General features: G+C 53.9%; 1 protein-coding gene across 12 annotated transcripts in view; it reads right to left on the bottom strand.

Moving 5' to 3' along the window:
* The window catches only part of ZFYVE28 (zinc finger FYVE-type containing 28), a 159638-nt gene that overhangs the window by 63457 nt on the left and 75505 nt on the right, over nt 1-20676 (bottom strand). The gene's annotated exons all lie outside the window — the stretch shown is intronic.

The following is a 20676-nucleotide window of genomic DNA, read 5'->3' as shown; positions in this document are numbered from 1 at the left end:
TCAGTTTCCCTACTGGCTTCTGCTGGGTGTTGAGAGCAAGGGCTACACAAAGCTGCCATCTGAGCTGGCACCATGAGTCCCATGGGGGCCAGGCTCAATGGCCCAAGGTCCAGGCTCACAAGCTCATGGTGGGCCAGCCTTTCATGGACACCACGTGTCAATTTTGGGTGCCCAAGAAGCATCTATCCACAACAGGAGGCTAGCCCCATCCTGGGCTGCAGCCAGAAAATCATTGCTGAAGCCCAGTACCCGCCCTACCTAGGGTGGGCACCAGACAGCCAGCCCCACATGCACTGTAGCCTGACCCAGAGCCATAGATGGCCGGTCCTCCGTTGCGTGGGGGCCAGTCAGGTCACTGTGAACTGCTGCCTCGAGGGCACAGCACTTTGCAGCAGAACACCAGCCCAGGAATGCTTGCCCAGGAAAGACTGAGGACTTTGTGTCTGATTCACATCAATAAATATTTCATCTCTATGGGGTAAGAATAGAGGCAAGCCATTCTGATAATGTGTTTGGAGGAATCAAGGGCCCTTAACAGCATGGGGAGAGTCTGTGCCCTAGATGGCAAGATGAAGCCAGAGGGCACAGAATTTAGAAGCTGTGTGCTCGGCTCAGGTCCAGGGCAGGCCGCAGGTTCAAATCCAGCTGTCACCCACTACACAGTAACCATGGGCACCCATGTCTCAGTTCACCATTTGCAAAATGGGCTCAAAGCACATGGAATACATGGTGAGTGCCTGGGGCATAGCCGATGCTCAGTAAGGTCCACAACGGAATCATCAGGAGTCATCACTATCAGTAAAAGTGATGGTGTGGAAGCTGTCAAAGGTGATAAAAAAATAACCTGAGAGCATCATCCCCTGAGAGTGGCCTGAGCTATCCACCTGACTGGACTGTCCCAGAAACAGCTGATCACATACCGACATCCAGCCAACAGAGCCACGTGGGAAGCCTCAACACCCAGGTGGGGCGAGGACCAACAGTAAGGGCAGGAGACACCCTCCACTACACCTGATCCCTGGATCTCCACTGACTGCGGACCAGGACCCGGACAGGAGCACTTGGGGTTGCTCTGCGGCATGCCTCCTGCCCAATACCTGTGTCTTTCTGAGCCCTTTGTAGACATCAGGGGGTGGTGCACTGGGGTGCAGGGGCGGGCCAGAGGGGGCTGGGATGGGTCACTGGGATGAGGAGTGGGGGTATTGGGGGTTGGGGGTAGGGCACTGGGAAAAGGAGGCGGGGCGCAGGTGTCTGTGAGCCTGGAAGGGCAGGCTTGGGGTGTAGGGCTCCTCCAGCTGTTGGAGGCTTGGCTTCACTGAGGGGAAGGAGGAAGAGGCAGAGGGAAGCATCAGCTGGGAGTGAGCAGCAAGTGGAGCCTCAGGCGCCACGGGGTGGTGTCCATGAGGAGCAGTGTGGGAGGGCTGAGAGGCCAGTGGGACGGAGCAGAGCAACTGGAGGAATGCAGCAGGGCACAGACCCTGGCACCTGTCACTGTGGCTTACACAGTGAGCAAGGAACTACCCGAGGCCTCCGACGGTGCACCTGCGTGTGGGGGGCATGTGACAGCCACCTTCCCAGTCAGGCAGGCATCTGGGCGAGTCCGCCACCCATTGGAGAAACCACAGCCTGGCCACTCTAGCCTGCCAGCCCTGGCCCATCACCGCTCAAGGGGGCTCCCTGAATCCTGACCCTTCAGAGACCTGAACCCTGCACCTGCCTGACCGGTCTGAAGTACTAGTCTGCACTCTGGCTTGAAGATGGCTAAGTGCTGTCTGGATGGGCTGGGTTGTGGTGGGCCAAGGGGAGGACCCTCCCTAACCCTCCAACTCCTGGCCTGGGCTAGAGTGCGGGTTAACCAGCTTGGAGAGTCACCCCATGACCAGAAGACCTCCTCTGAGCCCCCTGCAGAATGAAGTCTGAATGAACATGGGCAGGGGATACTCCCTGCTATTCTACAGGAGTGGTGCAGGAGAGGGTCAGCATCCCACTGGCAGAGACAGGCCAGGACTCAGACACAGTAGGTCTCATGCTCAAGAAAGTAAGGTGGGCAGACGTAACACAGCCCAACATCACTGTGAGCCCAAAGACGGCCCTAGAACAGCTCCCCAACATGTCAACCCAATAGGACGGTCCTGAGGCTGAATCTGGATACCCACAAAGGAGCACACAACATCCTCTTAAAGAGATGAGGGGCAACATGTAATTAAATCTAGGGTCCAGTTAGTCCAGCAAAAAAATACATGAAATCTTACCCACATCTAAGAGGTCCACATGTCAATTCTGAGATAGTTTTGAACTCAATTCTTGTTGAAGATACTTTTATCCCTATAACCAGTGTTGCCCCAAATGACATTTATTAAGAGCCTCCTTAAGCAAAGCTGACTGTGGGCATCCCTGAGGCGAGCCCAGCACTCCCCTGCTTCCCACCTCGTCTGATAAATTAGTGCCTTGAAGATTTTAGGACCAGTGTAGACACCCAATAAACCAGTTCCCTGTACCTGCTATCTCTCAGCCGAATCGGTCAGCCTGCAGGGGCAGCTGCCCCACCTCAGGCCACTCTGGAGGACAAAAGAGGAATGGCTCAGGAGAAAGCCCTGTAACTGCAGAGGATCCTGGCCTGGGGTCACGGCAAGGGGCCCCTTTATAAGCATGCTCTCGTGTCATCTAGAGGCAGACTTACACCATTGGGGGAGATGCTCCTGAGATGTAGGCCCTGGGAGGAGGAGAGGCCGCCCTGTGATGGCTGGGACACTCCTGTCCAGTGGGAGCAAGCAGCCAGGCGCAGGACCCTGCAACACCCCAGGTGCCCACAATGGCCTTGCTGCAGTATTTAGTGTGTGGCCAAACCAGATGCATGGCCTGGAGATAACAGACCATCTAGTGAATGAATTTCAGAAGGAAAATGAATTTGCAAAACTCCCAATCCAGTAGAGCACACACAAATGACACACTAGAAACAGATTGTGGGGCCTTTCTGCACTGCAGCTGCAGCAGGATCACAGAGAAGCTCTTCTGTAACTGCAGGGGAAAGGGGCCAGGCATCGACACATCTGGAGGGAAGTGGGCTCTGCATCCCCAGACCGAATAGGCCACACCTGACAGCTGCCTGTTTCAATGCAAATCTGTTTCGACCTTGAATAGATTCAAGGTTCTTTAAAATGCATGTTATTTTCAAAACTGACTACTAGATAGTAAACTGGCTAGGATGTCAATCACTTCTGTTCCCACACTTCTAGCTAAGGGCCCTGGGCCTTTGGGGTGCCACCCTCCTGCACCCCCTTTGCTGGGACAGAGTCCTGGGCTCAGGCTGCCTGGCTGACAGTAGCCCATAAACCAAATGAGGCAGGGAGCCAGGGGTTGTTAACTTCTCAGCTTCTAGGACAGGTGGGGATCTACCCAAGGGAAACGGAAATTAATCTCTTTTATAGATTTTATTTATTTATTTGAGAGAGAGAGCAGTGAGTGAGAGCATAAGTGGGTGAGGGGCAGAAGGTGAGAGAGAGGCAGACTCCTCACTGAGCAGTGAGCCTGATTGTAGGGCTCAATCCCAGGACCCTGAGATCATGACCCGGGCTAAAGGCAGACACTTCACAGACTAAGCAACCCAGGCGCCTTGGGAAACAGAAATTTAAATTGCTTGTTTATGAACTCTCCTCTCCTTCAAAAAGAATTTGAGGTGACTTACTAAATCAGAACACACATGAACTGAGCCTGTGTGTGTTTTTTTAAAAGATTTTTATTTATTCATGAGAGACACAGAGACAGGCAGAGACACAGGCAGAGGGAGAAGCAGCCTTCCTGCAGGAAGCCGGATGCAAGACTCGATCCCAGGACCCCTGGAATCATGACCTGAGCCAAAGGCAGACACTCAATCCCTGAGCCATCCAGGTGCCCCGAGCCTGTGTGTTTAAACAGAGGAGCAATTAAAGGGACCCAAACAGGAGTCCCAGGTTCGGGACCAAGTGGATTACTGCAGGTGGGTTACAACAGCCTCCTGGGAACACACTGGTCAGGGGGGAACATGGAATTCCAAGGGGCGTCTCCCTGGAAGGACCTAAGAAACAGGACATCACCAGAAGCCAGCCCCAACGGAGGCCTCCCTGGCTGAGCACCCCCTTGGGACCCACCTGAACTGCTCCTGCCTTGAGGGATCCAAAGACTTAGAACCCAGACCCTCTGGGCACACCTCACTCAGGGCCACTTGGGTGGTGCTGCTCAGGGAAGGTCTGCAGACAAGCAGTTCCAGTGGATCAGGACAACAAGCCTAGTCACCCCTTCCAGAGTGTAATCTTGGCTTTCAGAAATAGTTTGATTGAGATATAACTCACATAACATAACTCTGCTTCCCACCAGAGGGAAGCATAAAGTACACAGTTCAGGGGTTTTAGTATATCCATGGGCTTGTGCAACCATCAACATGCACTAATTCTACAAGGCCTTCATCGCCCCCAAAGAAAAGCTTATGCCCACTACCAGTCATCCCTCTTCCAGCCCCTAATCTACCGTCTTTATGGATGTGCCTATTCTGGACATTTTGTGCCAATGGATGGTACAAGATGTGGCCATTTGGTCCTTCCCCTCAGCATGTTCTCAAGTGTCACCCACACTGTGGTGTGTGTTGTCGTCTTGATGGGCGAGGAGTATGCCACTGTGTGGATGGACCACATTTTGTCGATGGCTCCTCTCCTCAGTTGGTAGACACGTAGATTGTTTCCACCTTGTGGTAACAGTGAATAATGCTGCTGTGAACAAGTTTCTGTGTCAACATGAGTCTTATGTTTGTCTTGGCCATAAACCTAGAATGGGATCTGGGTCATGAGGTAATTCTGGGTGAAACCAAGGAACCACCAGGATGCTTTTCAAAGTGGCTGCACCACATAAGAATCCCAGGGCAGCAGTGTTTGAGGGCCCTATTTCTCCAGGCCTTGTTGTCCCGGGGGCCACTGTGACATGATTCCAGCCCTCCAGGGGCAGGGGCCGGGGGAGTGGGGAGGGAGTGCAGGGGGAAGGGCAAGGCGCCACCTCCATGTGTTTTGATCTACATCTGCCTGCTGAGTGAGGATACAGAGCTCCTTTCCTGGACTTGTAGGTCCTTAGAAGTCTTATCTGTTACTGTCCTTCCTCCCCGTGACCTGTCCCTGCCCTTGCATCAGAGGAGTTAATGGCAGTCACGCTGTCTGGTCTGACCAGACCTGCTTTTCCACAGCTGCTTAAGTGTGCAGTCTAGACTGGGCCTCTGTCTGCTGACCCCCCAGAGGGTCCCTCTGCCACAGCCCAAGCCAAAGGCAGGTGTGGACTGGGCAACGTGGCACCTTCATCATGATTAGTACTTGCGTACTTGCCGTAAAGGGAGTCCTTGGGGCAAGGCAACGGTGTCCCCCATCACCTGCCCTGGGGCCCCAAAAATATTTCTTGTCCACGTGCAGTGGGTTGAATGGTGGTCTGCAAAGTCCACTGAAAACCTGAGAATATGACTTTCTTTGGAAAAGGCTCTTTACAGGTGGAAGGATGGTAGGATCTTGGGGTGAGACCATCCTGGATTATGGGGCTGGACCCTACATCCAAGGACAGGCATCCCTGTAAGAGAAGGGAAGTATACACAGAGGAGAAGCCATGGGAAGCAGAGGCAGAGATTGGAGCAAGGTGTCTACACGGCCAGAAATGCCTGGAGGCCCCAGAATCCAGGAGACAAGGACCAGATTCTTTCTCAGAGCCTCCAGAGGACCAATCCTGTTTTCAGATTGCCGTCTCCTGAACCATGAAAGAATACATTTCTTTTGTTTGAAGCCACCTGCTTTGTGGTATTTTGTGCACCTGCCCTGCACCCCACCCTGACTCCCCGACTACACCAGAGCACACCAGGAGGATGACCTTGCCGTGGCTCAGCTGGAGGGATTCAGAAGTCCTTCAGTTTCCAACGTCCATCCATGTAACTTGTGAACTTGCCCTGAGCACAGCTCGGCCAAAGCCAGGGTGAACATGACCAGGGTCCTAGGCCCTGCAGAGCTTGCGGGGCTGCCCTAGCCCATGAACAGTGGTGTCCCACATTCTCACACACCAGCTCACACTCAGGGGCTGCAGGCTCTCTCCAGACCTCCTGGTGCCTCCGAGAATGGGCACTGCCTTGCGTCTGGGCCCTTCCTCTTGACAAACCTGTCACTGCAGGGGAAGCCTGGCAGGAGGAAGACAGCCTGGGCCTGCATCCTGCTGGCCCAGAGCGGAGAACCCGCTGGACACAGGGAAGCCAAAGTGCATGACCCACTCCATCATGCACTCCACTCAGTGTGGCAGTGCTGCTGGAGGGCCCTGTGTGGGGTGCTCGTCCATGGGACTGGGTCACACACGCATCCCTCACTGGCTGTCTCTCCTCCTCACCCAAGAACCTGTTAGCCTCCCTCTGACGGCCCCAGGGGAGCAGGACAGCACCTGCCTGTGGCCCGTGGCCCTGTGGGGCAGGTGTTTGTATGTCCAATCTTTCTGGGTAACGTGGGAGGATGTAGGCACTAAAGGACACGGTGCCCACTATCCAGCAAAGTGCTCCATGGGAAGGATGGCGGAGGTCTTGATGTGGAGCACAGATGAAGGTGAGTCTGCCACTTTTTGGCACTCATATCTGTCAGGTTTCTGGATCCCAGTCCCTATAGCAGAAGAGAGGGGGGCGGAGAACATAAGGCCAGAGAGATGTCGGGGGCAGACGTAGTCTGGGGTGTCCAGGAGAGGGGAGGAAAGATGGGGAATGGGAGTGGCAGCAGAGAGAGGAGCCCCAGAACATGGGTGGCCCCCAGACAGGACCCACTGGTCCAGCCAGCTCCCAGCCCTCCAGCCCAAGGGGGCAGGAGAGGCGGGCCTCACGGATGCACGCAGCCGCTCACACTGTACTCCCTTGGCAAATTCTTCTGTATTTTGTGATTATTGTCCCATTTATCAAATAATGCAGCTTAGAACCACTTGACTTCCATACTGCTTATCACTAAAGGCACAGGTCAGAGAGACAATGAGGACTAGCCCTCCAAGGATACTTGCTCTCACCCATGTGCTGCATAATCAGAGGAGAGAACATATCTGCAAAGTAGCCCAGCATGAGGCCCTACATAGCTGGCCCTTGAACAACCCTGGTTTGAACTGTGGGGGCTTGCTCACATATGTCCTGTCCATAAATACAGGACAGCACTGGAAATGTATGTTCTCTTCTGTTATTTTCTCTTTTTTTTAAGCTTTATTTTTTTTAATTTTTATTTATTTATTTATGATAGTCACACACACACACAGAGAGAGAGAGAGAGAGAGAGAGGCAGAAACACAGGCAGAGGGAGAAGCAGGCTCCATGCACCGGGAGCCCGACGTGGGATTCGATCCTAGGTCTCCAGGATCTCCCCCTGGGCCAAAGGCAGTCGCTAAACCGCTGTGCCACCCAGGGATCCCTTCTGTTATTTTCTTAATAACGTTTTCTTTTCCCTAGCTTATTTTATTATAAGAATACAGTATACAATACATCTAACTTACAAAATAGATGTTAACTGGCTGTTTATGTCATCAGAAAGGCCTCCAGTTAGCAGTGGACTTTAGTAAAATTTAGGGGAATCAAAAATCATGCATGAATTTTCAACTGTGTTACCTAAGGGTCAACTGTACTTGGTTTTAAAGCATTTTCAGAGAAAAAAACAGACAGGTATTCCAGAGGGCCAACACGGGGCAGAAGACGACCAAACGGGCATCCACTCAGAAAAAAACAAAGACAAGGTTCACAGAAAAATATTTCAGATGCAGGTTCTCAAGCCAGGGTAAAAATAATCGAAACAAAAAATAGACTCCCTTCAACAATAGTGCACAAGCAATTAACGCCTGCACATTAATCCCCACAACAGAAGCAAAAGCTGAACATCCAGTGGGCTCCCACACTGGCTGTGTGTCTACCCTGTGTCCCTGGAGGTGACCGGTACCAGCTCTGCCACTGCCCTGGGGACAGAGGCAGGAGAGGCAGGGACTCTGCACAGCATCTGCCAACATGCTAGCCTGCCTCCTGAAGGTCTGGCCTGAAGCAGGGTTCCAGAGGCAGACAGGAAAAGCATCTGGACAAGACCTCAGCCCATGTCTACCAGGAGCCTACCGGAGGGCTCAGGGGATTTGGTGGCAGAGTAGGGGCGAAAGGACCATCAGAATCACCCAAGCCAGATGATCAATGAACAAGGAGAAGGTTTTCCTCAGATGCGTGGAATAGGGCACAGACTTGGTTTCCCAAGACTGCTTCATCACACACAATTCAACCTCCTGGGTATATGCACCTAACCAACTCTGTACACGGGGTTTCAGGTTATAGAATGAGGCCACAGGCAGTGCCCACACCGTGGGCATTCGGGTATATCCAGGGATGGTTTTGGCTGTCACAATGTCACAGGATGGAGTCCAGAAATAAACCCACACATACGTGGGCAAATGGTTTTTGACCAACGTGCCAAGGAAATTGAATGGAGAAAGAAGAATCTTTTCAACCAACAGAGCAATCGGACAGCCACAGGCAAAAAATGATCCTCATGCCTTCCTATTAACATACACAAAAACAAACTCAAAAATTGAAAAATCTTAGTGATCTTGGGCTTGGCAAAGTTTTCTTTTTTTTTAAAGATTTTATTTATTTATTCATAGAGATGTAGAGAGAGAAAGGCGGAGACACAGGCAGAGGGAGAAGCAGGCTCCATGCAGAGAGCCTGACATGGAACTCGATCCAGGGTCTCCAGGATCATGCCCTGGGCTGCAGGCGGTGCTAAATCACTGCACCACCAGGGCTGCCCATTGGCAAAATTTCTGTAAATAGTTCACAGAGAACGTGAACTATGTAGAAGAAAAAACTGTATATCATCATTACAACATTTTTTCTTCAAAAAACCCTGGCAAGAAAATGAAAAGTCAAGCATGGAGTTGGAGAAAATATTTGTCAAGTGTGTATATTTTTAAGGACTTACATATAGAACACAGGAAGAATTCTTATATCCTAAATAACACCACTACTTGATTTTAAAATGGGCAAAAATCTGAACAGATGCTTAAGATCTACAGATTCACAGAAAAGCATGGAATGATGCCCAATGTCACGCTCATAGGGAAAATGCAAATTTGGGCCACAGTAAGCTGCCACCTCATACCCATTAGAACGGCTAAGGTTTTAAAAACGACTGCACAGAGGGTGCCAAGTGACCGGAGCCTCTTACCCTGAGATGGGGATGCAAAGTGGCCTGACCTTTGGGAAACGTGTGGCTGTTTCCTAAAATGTGAAACATACACCAGCATATGAAGTAGGCGTGCCACTCTGGTTCTCTCCAGGAGGTGAAAGCACTGTCCACGCAAAGAAGTGGATGTGAGCGTACAGAGCAGCTTTATCTGTAATAGTTAAAACCTCAAAAGTACCCACAAGACCGCTCATCATGAGAGCGGACAGACAAGCTGCAGTCCATCCATACAGTGGAACACGCGTTGGCAACAAGGAGGAATGAGCTATGAGTCTCAAAATATTTAGGTTGCACAGAAGCCAAACAAAACAGACTGCACACAGTAAGTATGTCTAAATCCGTGTATATGCCATTCTGAAAAACACAAACTACAGCTAATGACAGAAGGCAGAGCAGTGGCTGCCTGGGGGCAGGGGTGACAGGCCAGCCTTACCATCTTGGTCTCACGTCAGCAAGGGAGCCTTGAGGATAAGATCATAGCTCAGGGAAGCCTGGGGTGAGGGGCTGCCTAGGGTCAGCAAGAAGGTGCAGGGGCCGACCTGGGAGGTCCGGGAAGGACTCTGTATGGGGGCCAGAGGGCACATCAAGGTGCCTGTGGTCCTGCCACCCCACTGCTAGGGGCAGCCCCAGGTACTAGCCCAGAGGAGGGCAAGCCCCTGTGTGTCCCAAGCCCGAGTCAGTACCACCACCCCCTGGGGGTATATTAGTTGGTCTGGACAGGTAGGCAGGTGGGCACACTGAGGGCCAAAGGGGAGCTGGAAAAGCCTTCGCTTGGGCAGCTGATGCCACTCATCTGGCAGGACCATGCTGGCAGGCTGGTCCTTAAGCCAACATCTGGTGGCTCCTGGGTCCCCTGGATGGGAGGAGCCATGCCTGCTCAGTGACAAGACTAAAGCTGGGGCCATGGAGCCAGGGTTGGCACCCTGCATGGCCCAGGGTAGGGCAACCATGTGAGAACCCGTTGGACCCTGGCCCCCAGCTCCAGGCCTGCCCCGTGGGGGTGTGCAGGAAGGGGGCGGGTGGCTCTGGGCCTTGGCCTAGCTCTGGCAGTGAAGCGGCCTGAGTGCAGAAGGAGGCCAAAATGGGAATGTAGCCTACAGGGACATGTCCTGTCAGGAGAAGAATGTTTTGTTTACTGTCACATGTTCATGCAACCAAGAGGAACCTTCCTGGGCCCGAGCTTTCAGGCTGGGAAGAGTGGCCCTGATGGGGCATCTGGTGGCAAGAGGAGCTAACAGAAGCAGCTTCTATCGTGTGACTTAGGAGGTGGTGGATTCCCTCTCATCCTCATCCCAAGCAAACCCCATGGGCTGTGTCTTCAAAGCAAGCTGCCCAACTGCCCCTCGCCCCTCCTTCCCCACACCCCCAGCCCACTTGGGGCCAGCAGCCAGGGTGCCCTCTGAGGCCCGTGTGCTGTCTCCTGGCCCTGGCCCTCTCACCAGGTGACAGGACCCAGACCTTCTCCTGTCCCTCGAGCACCCCCAGGCACAGTCCAACTTCCAGGCCTTCACCCTCGCAAGGCCCCCAGGCTCACTCCTTCATCCCAGACATTGCCCAACATCCCTTGTCAAAGACCTCCCTGGAACCCCTGGTGTGCAGCCTGAGGGAAGGAAGGAGAAGAGGAGGTGCCATAGGAGTCATGTGTGGGCAGTGTGGCCTGGCCTGGACTCTGAAGGTAACCCAACAAGGAAGCCCAAATGACTTACAGCTGTTCCTCACCTTCCGTAAAGGCAGAGAGCAAATATCTCAGGGCTGCACTGATTCTGGCAGGTTAGGTCCTTGGGGCTGATCTCGGGAGGGGTGAAGGTTGGCACCCGTCTGGACTAAGGCTGCTATGCAATCCCGAGAGCCCGCCCTCCCCGAGGCTTCTCCCCAAGGCTGACCCACCCAGCAGCCTGGATCAGCACCTAGCAATGTGCATGGATGGCCCCCAGTGCCAGGCAGCCTGGGCCCCTCCAACCCACAGGTGTTCTGGGGTCCTTACTCTAAAGAATAAAAACGGTGTTTCTACCCAAAACTATGAAGAATGCACAGGCACTATGTGTATCTCCCTTGTTCGTACATTCAGCCCTCCACGCTGGGGAATGCCACAGGGACAACCCAGTGCCATCAAACAGAAAACCAGACCTGATGCAAAGATCTGTCCAGAAAAGGACGTCCTCAATTAACGGTTGAGAAGCTGAGACTTTGTTTTGTTTAAGATTTATTTATTTATTTATTTATGATAGACACAGAGAGAGAGAGGCAGAGACACAGGCAGAGGGAGAAACAGGCTCCATGCAGGGAGCCCGATGCGGGACTCGATCCCGGGACTCCAGGATCGCACCCTGGGCCAAAGGCAGGCGCCAAACTGCTGAGCCACCCAGGGATCCCAAGAGAAGCTGAGACTTTGAAGACAAGACAGATACCCATCAGAATCGGTGCTTTTAAGTGGGTCTTGGGGTGCTCACAGGGGAAGAGGCCCAAAGCATCTAACAGACAAATCTAACACTTAAAATATATCCACGTGGACAGCTGGCAGATGTAGCCACTGCCCACCCCTGCCCACCGATACCCACTCCTCCTGCCGCACTCACCCTGCTGCCCGGCTAAAGCAGACCCCGAAGCACTGAACACACAGGGCACTGGCCCACCTGTAGGCCTGGCCTGAAGAGCCCGCTCCTGGGGAGGTTTTCAGACGGGGCAGTGGATGCAGAGAGGTTCTAAGTCTCCCATGGAAGATTCTGAGTTTCCAGAACAGAATTCTCCCCATAAGTTTTTGTCTTTCTCTATTGTTTACGAAATGCAATGCCAAGTGCCTGGACGTCATGTCGAACAACATGAAGGCTCGTCTGCTGTGAGCTGGGCACTCCCCCCACACCCAGAGCTCTGACATGTACCCCTTCCCACGCCCTGCTGTGGCAAGCTAAGGAGAGGCCACTGTGGCTCCTCAAAGTTGAGGAAGGGTGCTTTCTCTTGTCCCAATCACTCATTTTATAGGAAAATGTTATATTAAGGCATTCCTACTCATTTCAAGCAACTTTGCATCAAACAGGGTGGTAAGTTCTCATGAGGCCCAGATCACCCTGGCGGCTCCCAGGGGACCCTCATGCTAGGAGATGACTGCCGCCATCCCCTGCAGTCTCAGGCAGAGAACAGCTGGGAGCCCCTCCCTTGGTGCCTGCTGTCCAGGTCCCCACCATCCGCCCTGACAGCCACTGTCACACAGGGGGACTGGTGAGCACCCGAACGGGCTAGTCCAGGTGAGACGCGCCCTCAGGGTGGTCAACACATCAACTTCACAGACGTTCGTGTGAATGTACAGGTCTCCCTGTCAGTATGTTGATTCATGTGGAGATAGTAATATTTTATACGTATTTGGTAAAATGTGTATTAAAATTCACCTTGCCTATTTTTTTAAACGTGGCTACTTGAAAATTTTAAATGACAGGCTTGCAGCTGAGGCCTGTGCCATACTTCCACAGGGCAGCACTGCTCTGGGCTCTGCCCTTCCCTCTATTTCAGACACACGATTTCTGCAATGATCAATAGCTCCTTACACTTGTCGATACTTAACGGATTTCCAGCCTCAGTGCTGGTCCTGCTCCCCCAGTGGCTTCCCCCAGAGCCCTCTTCCTGTCTTGCTGGGAACAAGCCTGCAGTGGGGGTGCACCTGCAGTTCACGCTCACTGCTCCCTGGGGGGTGCCACTGGCAGGAGTCCATCGGGGCATGAGGCTGAGTTCAGGCTGCCCTAGTGTGTCCCGCACTGTGAGCCACTCTTCCTCTGTCTGTGGTGCCGGGCGCTATTAGGGACATCCACCAGGACTTCACCTGTCCTTTCTCTGGTAACGTCTGAGATGTTTCACCTCCAGTCCTGCAGTTTTACAGGATCTCAGGGGATCTTGTGCTGTTTCTGCTGCTTCGAACTGTCTCCTTTCCCTGGAGGACTCTCAGCTTTCTTCCATTCGGGGAAATCCTTGTTGTTTTATTGTGTTTTTCAAAATGTGGCTTTTCCATCAGTCTTTCTCCTCATTCTCTTGCCCCAACTCCTAGGAGACCTTTATTGGACCCTCAGCACATGCCCCACACTCCCGCATGCGAGGGCACATCCCTTCATCCTGTGTTCCTAGATGGACACTACAGATATGCAACTGACCACTGGCATGTGCCTAGCTGCCTGGAAGGTGTGAAAAAGCAGAAACTGTGTCCCCGTGCCCCTCGCTCTGCGCCTAGGACCTGGCATGTGGCAGGAGCTGCACCAACATTTGCCGAATGAGCAAATCTAGGCAATGCCCACCCAAGCTCCCACAACTCCCTCTCCACCCACTCCCTACCCTCATTCAACCCTGTGTCTTGGGGCTACATCCTGGAGCTGGCCAAAGAAACCACTTTTTCAGAAGCTCACGCTCTATGCCTAGTTTCCATTCATGTCACAGATCTTGATTCTTCCAAAAGAGCCCCAAGAGGCAGGCTGAGGCCAAGGCAACTACACAGTTTACCCTCCTTCTCCACATTGCCCTATACCCACAAGGGTGGGACTCAGGAGCCGGTGCTGGGATCTCTGAGCAGAGGGCTCTTCCTCCATGGGGCAGGTGCGTACCTGCTTATCTCTGGGCTCTGGGACATCATGGGGAGCCACTGGGATGGTGCCCATGTGGCAGATGGTCACCTTGAACCTGTGGGGCCCCCCACCTGGCTTGCTTGGCAAGTCCTGCCCCAAGGGAGGGGGGCTCCGGGCCATCCCATGAGGAGGGGTGCTAGATGAGGGCTGGTTTACCAGGTAGCATGGTGCCACGGCTGGTTATATGGCCAAGACCCAAAAGCACACAGTCCTGCTGCAGGACCCATGCTAGAGAACAGAGAATGCACCCATGCGGGGCTTTTCCAGGGACAGGCAGGCTCGGATGCAGAGTTTCCTTACCCACCAAACAAGGGGAAACCTCAGAGCTCCAGGTCCTGTCCAGACTTGGGGGGCATTGCATGTGTCCTCAGCTCCAGGGGTGCCCCACAGCAGAAGCTGTTTCCTCTCATGAGAATCCAGAAAAACCAAGCCGACAGCTAACATGTTTAGTCGAAGTCTACGAAATGACAGAGGTTGGATTTCCAGCACATACAATTGTTGACAATAAAATTACCCCATCCCTTGTGGGCTCCAGATAGCCCCCTGATGTGACCACGTCATCAATAAACACAACAGAGCACAGGTAAGACACACACATGGCTCCCTCGGCCTCTCGATTCCACATTTCCACACCACTTTCTTCATGTTGTTTTATCTGCATGGGATATATTTTTATGTCCCAAAGTCTCTTGTGATCACCTATCACACACCTCTGCAATAATAAACACATAAAGGAATATTTAAAAAAAAATCCCATGACCTTAAGACTCTGAGTTTTAGAAGTTTCTCCTAGATGGAGTTACCATTGCCACAAGAATCAGCGCATACTCAGTCTGCACGGCACATGCACGTGACAAGTCCTAGTGAGCGACTGTGCCACGGCCAGGTTCCACAAGGGGCATGTTGGGCTTTTCCCTCAGCGAGTGTCTCTACAGTAAGTTGCTCATCGCCATGGTGGACTTGACGGGCTCCAGCTGCAAGGCCGCTCCCCCTGATTCTGTGTGACCCCAGGACACCTGTTCTGGTCCTGTGTCAGCAGGAGGGGCCATGGACAGCTACCAGCCAGGAATCGCCTCGGAATCAAGATCCTCCTTTGGGGCCTCTCAGCTGCCACTCAGCTAAGCACCCCCTTGGTTTTACTGACATTGAAGAAGCAGAAACTCCTGGTCATCATCACATGGAGAGTCATCCCTCCCTGTCTCTCTCCAAACCTGAATCCAGAGCATCTTGCCAGAGACCAGAATGCCCTGCTTCTGTTCCTCATGGGACTGGCACTCGAGTACCTTGGGCAGTGGGTAACCATCTGTGTGCTGTACTCAAGTGGAGCAAGAGGGGTTTCTTGAGAGGGGCCCTGGGGGTGGAGAGGGCTGCCAGGACCCGTAAACAAGTCAGCTGCATGCAGCCCCTTCCACGAGGTCCTCAGAGACCCTGAGGAGCCCAGGTGGCACAGCTGCCAGAAGGAACTTTCTGGAAGGAATTCCCTTCATCAGGGAAGACGGAGCTGGTTTTATAGAAAACTATTTTGAGAGCTTTCAGACCCTATAGATGAAGAGTTACCTGAGCAGGGGAAGAGGCAAATAACTGCTCCACCCAGAGAGAGAGAACGGGGCCCAGCACTTGCTACTCAGGATCACTCAATGCTGGGGCCCATGGGGCCCACCGCCACTCTGGTGTGAGGTAAGGAGTGGATCCAAGCAAGAAGAGGTGGGGGGAGGGGAGGACAGCAGGGAGCAGAGGGGGATCTGCCTGTCATGGTCCAGGAGCAGGAGGCAGCCCACCCTTCAGGCCCTGTGGGATGGGATGGCCCGAACCCCAGAGGGCTGCGGGGGCCATGTAGAGAAATAAAATCAAAATTTGTGAGCAAACTAATGGCTGAATTAACATTAGGAAAATTTTTTTTAATTCAGCAGAGGCAAAGGAGACAGAGACCCCTCACTTGCCTAGAGTTTTTAGAGTGAGACACCTGCCAATTTGAACCCACTCTGTGCCAAAGCCAACAGCAACCTGGCTTTCCAGATGTGGCACAGACGGGTCTAGTCCTAGAACCCCTGACCCCTGACCATTGGGGGGATCTGTCCTGTGCTCATCCAAGGAGTAGAAGAAACCAAACACTGACAGACCTCAGAGTCTTGTGGGAGTCGTCCAGCAAGCCTGGCTGCCGTCCTCCCCAGGACCAGACACTGCGTCCCTGGCACTGCCCCACAGGCCAAGTCACGGGGACTCACTGATGCACCCCCATCTTGGCCACAGGAGCTCCCTGGGGACACCCCCAGCCCCAAGCCAGCAGCTCTGGGACAATGTCCAATTCATCATAAGCAAACGGATGACCCTGACCTCTGTGGGGCAGCTGGCGGTACAGACATGGGCTGGGATGAGTAGCAGAAGGGGCAAGCCCCACCCCAAGGAAGGTTAAAGTGTATGGTTCAGTGGTGTTAAGTACATTCATGTTGTGGTGCAGCCGTCCCCACATCCATCCCCAGAACTCCTCATCTCATGAATCTGAAACTCCTACACCTTTTAAACACTAATTTCCTATTTCCCCCTACCCCTAGCCTGAGGTTCCCACCATCGACTTTCTCTCTCCACAGATCTGACTCCTCTAGGGACCTCATGTAAGTGGGATCCTATAGTATTTGTCCTTCTGTGACTGGGTCACTTCTCTGAGCACAATGTCCTCCAGGTTCATCCAGGTGGTGGCAGGTGGCAGAGTGTCCTTCCTGTTTCAGGCTGAATAACATTCCATCATGTAGACTATGTGTCCATTTTGTTTATCCATCCATCCATCCATCCATGGACACGTGGGTCTTCCACATCTCAGCTGCTGTGCATAATGCTGCCATGACAGTGGAGACTCTGCCCTCAGTTCTGGGAACCTACCCGGATGTGGAATGGCTGGGCCATGTGGTCATTGTGTGCTTAGTTTTTGAGGACCATCCAGGCTGTCTTCCACGGTGGCTGCACCATTACCCTACCTCCCCAACGGTGCTCAGGTCCAGTTTCCCCATGTCCTTGCTAAGGCTCGCTGCTGTCTGCTCCTTGGAGAGCAGCCATCCCATGGCGGGGGGTGGGGGGGTGAAGTGTTATGACAGCTTTCATGTTACTAAAGCCAACAATTTGCCTGCTCTCCTATTACCAATATTTCCCCCTTTGCCACCTGTCCTATGACGTCATGGCAGTTTCCTGGGTTCACTACTGCAAGTCTAATGGGCTGCCACTCCCCTGGCCCTGCTCTCCCTGCCACCTGCCCATGCCCCCCACACCACATCTTCTTCCCGTGGGACCAAGACACCACTGCACACACTGCTTTCCAGCTTCTTTGTGATTTCTTTTCCTATGGTGAAATTTGTAACCTATCTAGAAAGTATTTCCCTTTTAAGGAGCATGGTGGTGACTTGATTTTGTTTCTCTTGCGAACAGTTAAGTATTGATTTGATAAGTACAGATGAGATGCTGGATCCTCGGTAACCAGATGATAGGACAACATTTTCCTGCTGGAGTGTTTGGGGTCAGTACAGTAGACCTACATGAGAAACCCTGATGTGACCACTTTGTGGTGCCAGGTCTCACCTCAACGCCACCAAGCAGAAGTGGCAGGGCCCCAGAGACAGGACTCCCTGTGTTCGGCAGCAGCACAGCACCCAGCAATGCCTTTGGGCTTTTTCAGTGTCCAGGGCTCTGACCCATCATTGCAAGGGGACAGAGGGGGCACCTACCACCCTTGGCTGAGCCCTCCCTGTAAGGACATGGCCTCTGACCTCCTGCAGCGACTCTCCCCAACCCCACATCCTGCCTCCCTCAGGACACTATGCTCCCCATCTTTCCCTCACAAACAAAGTGGGGGGTCCTCCCTGTGCTCCCAACTCCTTGCTGACCAAGGACCTATCTGGCTCTTCAGGAAGAGGAGTCAGGCCTGGGCTGTCAGAGGGTCTCAAGCTTGCAAAGGGGGAATTTTGGGGTCTCCCACAACATATGCGTGATTCGGTGTCCCCATAAGCAATGTATGGTGGGTGTGCCCATCCCTGGCTAGAGCAGTGAATGGCTCTCCATTTGTTGCTGACCCCTACCCACAATTTCATTCCTTGCTTTCTCCCCTTGTGCTCCCCTGAGAGGCCATGCCCACTAAGAGTGAGCTCTCTGCCAGCATACTGCCCTCTGGTGACCCTGGAGGATCCATCCTGTCTATCCTCCTGAGCAGCCCCCCAGGGTCCAATCCCATCAGAACAGAAACTGCAGCCACAAGCCTCTGCCTGGACCAGGCCACCAGCTGGTTCTCTGTGCATCTGGTGGACATAGCCACCATCCACTAGACGGAAAGACTGGATGTCTACATAGGACGCAGGGGCCTGGGAAGGCTCTCTGATGGAGGGCAGGTGGGGCTCTCCTGAGTGAACAGGAGGAGCAGCAAATGTCTGCCCCTGCCCCGCAGGACAGGGCTGGCCTCATTTCCTTGAACCTTCCCTCACCCCGTCCTGTGTGCCCCTATCTCTTACAGGCACCAACTCTCCCCCATTTCCTGGGCTCGCCCCTCCCCCTTGGCCCTCTCTCCCATCCGCCCTCACCTTTCCCCTCCCCAGCCCTGGGTCTGCCCCCACCACACCTGTCCCCTGCTGCCTGCCCCCTGGGCCTGCCACAGGCTCATCAGGGAGGAATGTGCTGGGATCTGGGTGTTGGTCAGGGTAGGCTGGTCACCTTCACAAGAGCCCCCAGACTCCAGGAGCAGAGAGAGCACTGGGTTCCAGCTGCTGTGATGGGAACTGGGGCTGGGGGTTCCACGCATGGGCAAGGTGGTGCCACACCCCCTATTAACATGTGTTGACCTGAGTGTCCATCAGGGTGGCTGTCATATTAGGGGTCATCCGGCCCCTCACTCACTCGGCCTCACAACTGCCCAGGAGAAGAACTGGGGGTCTCAGCGTCACAGAAGGCTATGGGACAGCAGAATCCACGAGCCTGAGGCAAGAGGCCCCTCGGTCACCTACAGCCTGGACACAGCTGGCTCCCTGCGTGTGAGCTGGTGCTGGCCAGGCCCTGTACCGAGGGCACAGCAGACGTAGGATCTGGGAAGGCCCAGCCTCTGACGGGAAGGGTTCCGCCCTCAGGCAGGCCTACTCAGCTGCTCGCAGCCCTGTGCCAGCCCCACTGCATTTACTGCTCGGGGCCAGCCCTCCTTAATTCTCCCCAAAGGGATCCCTGGGTGGCGCAGCGGTTTGGCGCCTGCCTTTGGCCCAGGGCGCGATCCTGGAGACCCGGGATCGAATCCCACGTCGGGCTTCCGATGCATGGAGCCTGCTTCTCTCTCTGCCTGTGTCTCTGCCCCTCTCTCTCTCTCTGTGACTATCATGAATAAATAAATAAAATCTTTAAAAAAAAAAAAAAATAATAATTCTCCCCAAAGCCTGAGCATAAATTTAAGACATCAAGACACATAAAAACTGCCATTACAACTGTATTAAACACAGATCCCATCAGGAGGGGCAAATTAGGTTTTAAAACGTCCATTTCCCAATTAGCTCCTGAAGGTCCATTGGAGCACACCTACCCCTGTGGGGAAAATCCAGGCAGAGGGAACGCCAGGGACCCAAGAGCCCTTGAGGCTTCCTAGAGGTCCCCTGCCAGTGCCACCTGAGACTGGATGAGCAGGAGGGACCTGCCCAAAGCCTGAGACCTACCCAGATGGCCTCCCTCCTGCTGATTTGGGGAATCAGCAGCACAGGGCAGGTATGTGCTGGACAGGGTCTCAGAGCACCACTCGCAGGGGTCACAGGGATCGCAGGAGTTGGGGACAAGGACAGACCACCCAGACCCCCTCCCTCCACACGCAGCTACAGGAAGCAGAGAGCAGGGCACTGGATACTTGCAACTCAAAATAAGAAAGTGACCTATCAGTAAAATCAGCTCTGAAGGCAGGGGAGGAACCCTGCTAGGGAGACGATAGAGCCAGGCACACTCGGCACCCCATCTCCTTCCCACACCAGTGCTGGGCTTCACCGCCACAGTCTCCTGTTGGGGGACCTGGAGAGACTGAGCTGTCCCTCCTGTAGGGACCCCGGTGCCCTCCTCACACTGGCCCTGTCCCCTCCATCAGAGCATGGCTCCTGCCCCCTGGGGCTGCTCCAACCTTTTAGGGTTCCAATGGCCATATCCCACCTCCACTCATACCCATAGCCAGAAGGGCCATCAGGGCAGGGGCTGCCCACACTCCAGCTGGAGGGGCTTCTGGCCTCCGTGGATGCACCTGGATCTCACACCTGCCTGACCAGGCCAAGAGGCCACCCCACATGCACTGAGAGGTTAGCCTGCCCAAGGGCCCCCGTCCCCACGGGCCCTCAGACACATTGCCCGACCTATTACAGGTCTTTGGTGTCAACCCACAAGGTGAACCTCAGCCACCAGCATTCCACAGTTTCCCACGACGCCACAAACCCAAAGAAACTACAGGCTGCCTCCTGCAACCCTCACGGGGCAGGGAGAGGACCCAGCAACCTCTGATGGACGGGAGGCAGCTGCCCAAGGCTCTATGTGCCCTAGAGACTCTGGGTGCGGGCAGCCCTGTGACAGACACACCGTGTCCCCATCTGGATTCCTCTTTCTCAGGATGTGAGTGCAGCGAGCCTGCCTGCAGACAAATCTGTTCTGCGGGCGGGGGAGAGAAGGGGCAGCAGCTTAAACCCGAGATGACAAAGCCCTGAAGCACAGGCAGCACTGCAGAAGTCACCTGTGGCCCAGGATCAGCTAGGACACACCCAAGCACACCCCCCCACCAACCAACAGAGACCCTCTGCTGGGTGCTCAGCACCATAGGCCTCAGATTGGCGCCCACCACGCTCAGCAGACCTTCCCCCACATCACAC

Source organism: Canis lupus, chromosome 2, assembly GCF_048164855.1.
Source record: "Canis lupus baileyi chromosome 2, mCanLup2.hap1, whole genome shotgun sequence".
Taxonomy (NCBI): Eukaryota; Metazoa; Chordata; class Mammalia; order Carnivora; family Canidae; genus Canis; species Canis lupus.
This window is presented reverse-complemented; position numbering and strand designations above follow the sequence as displayed.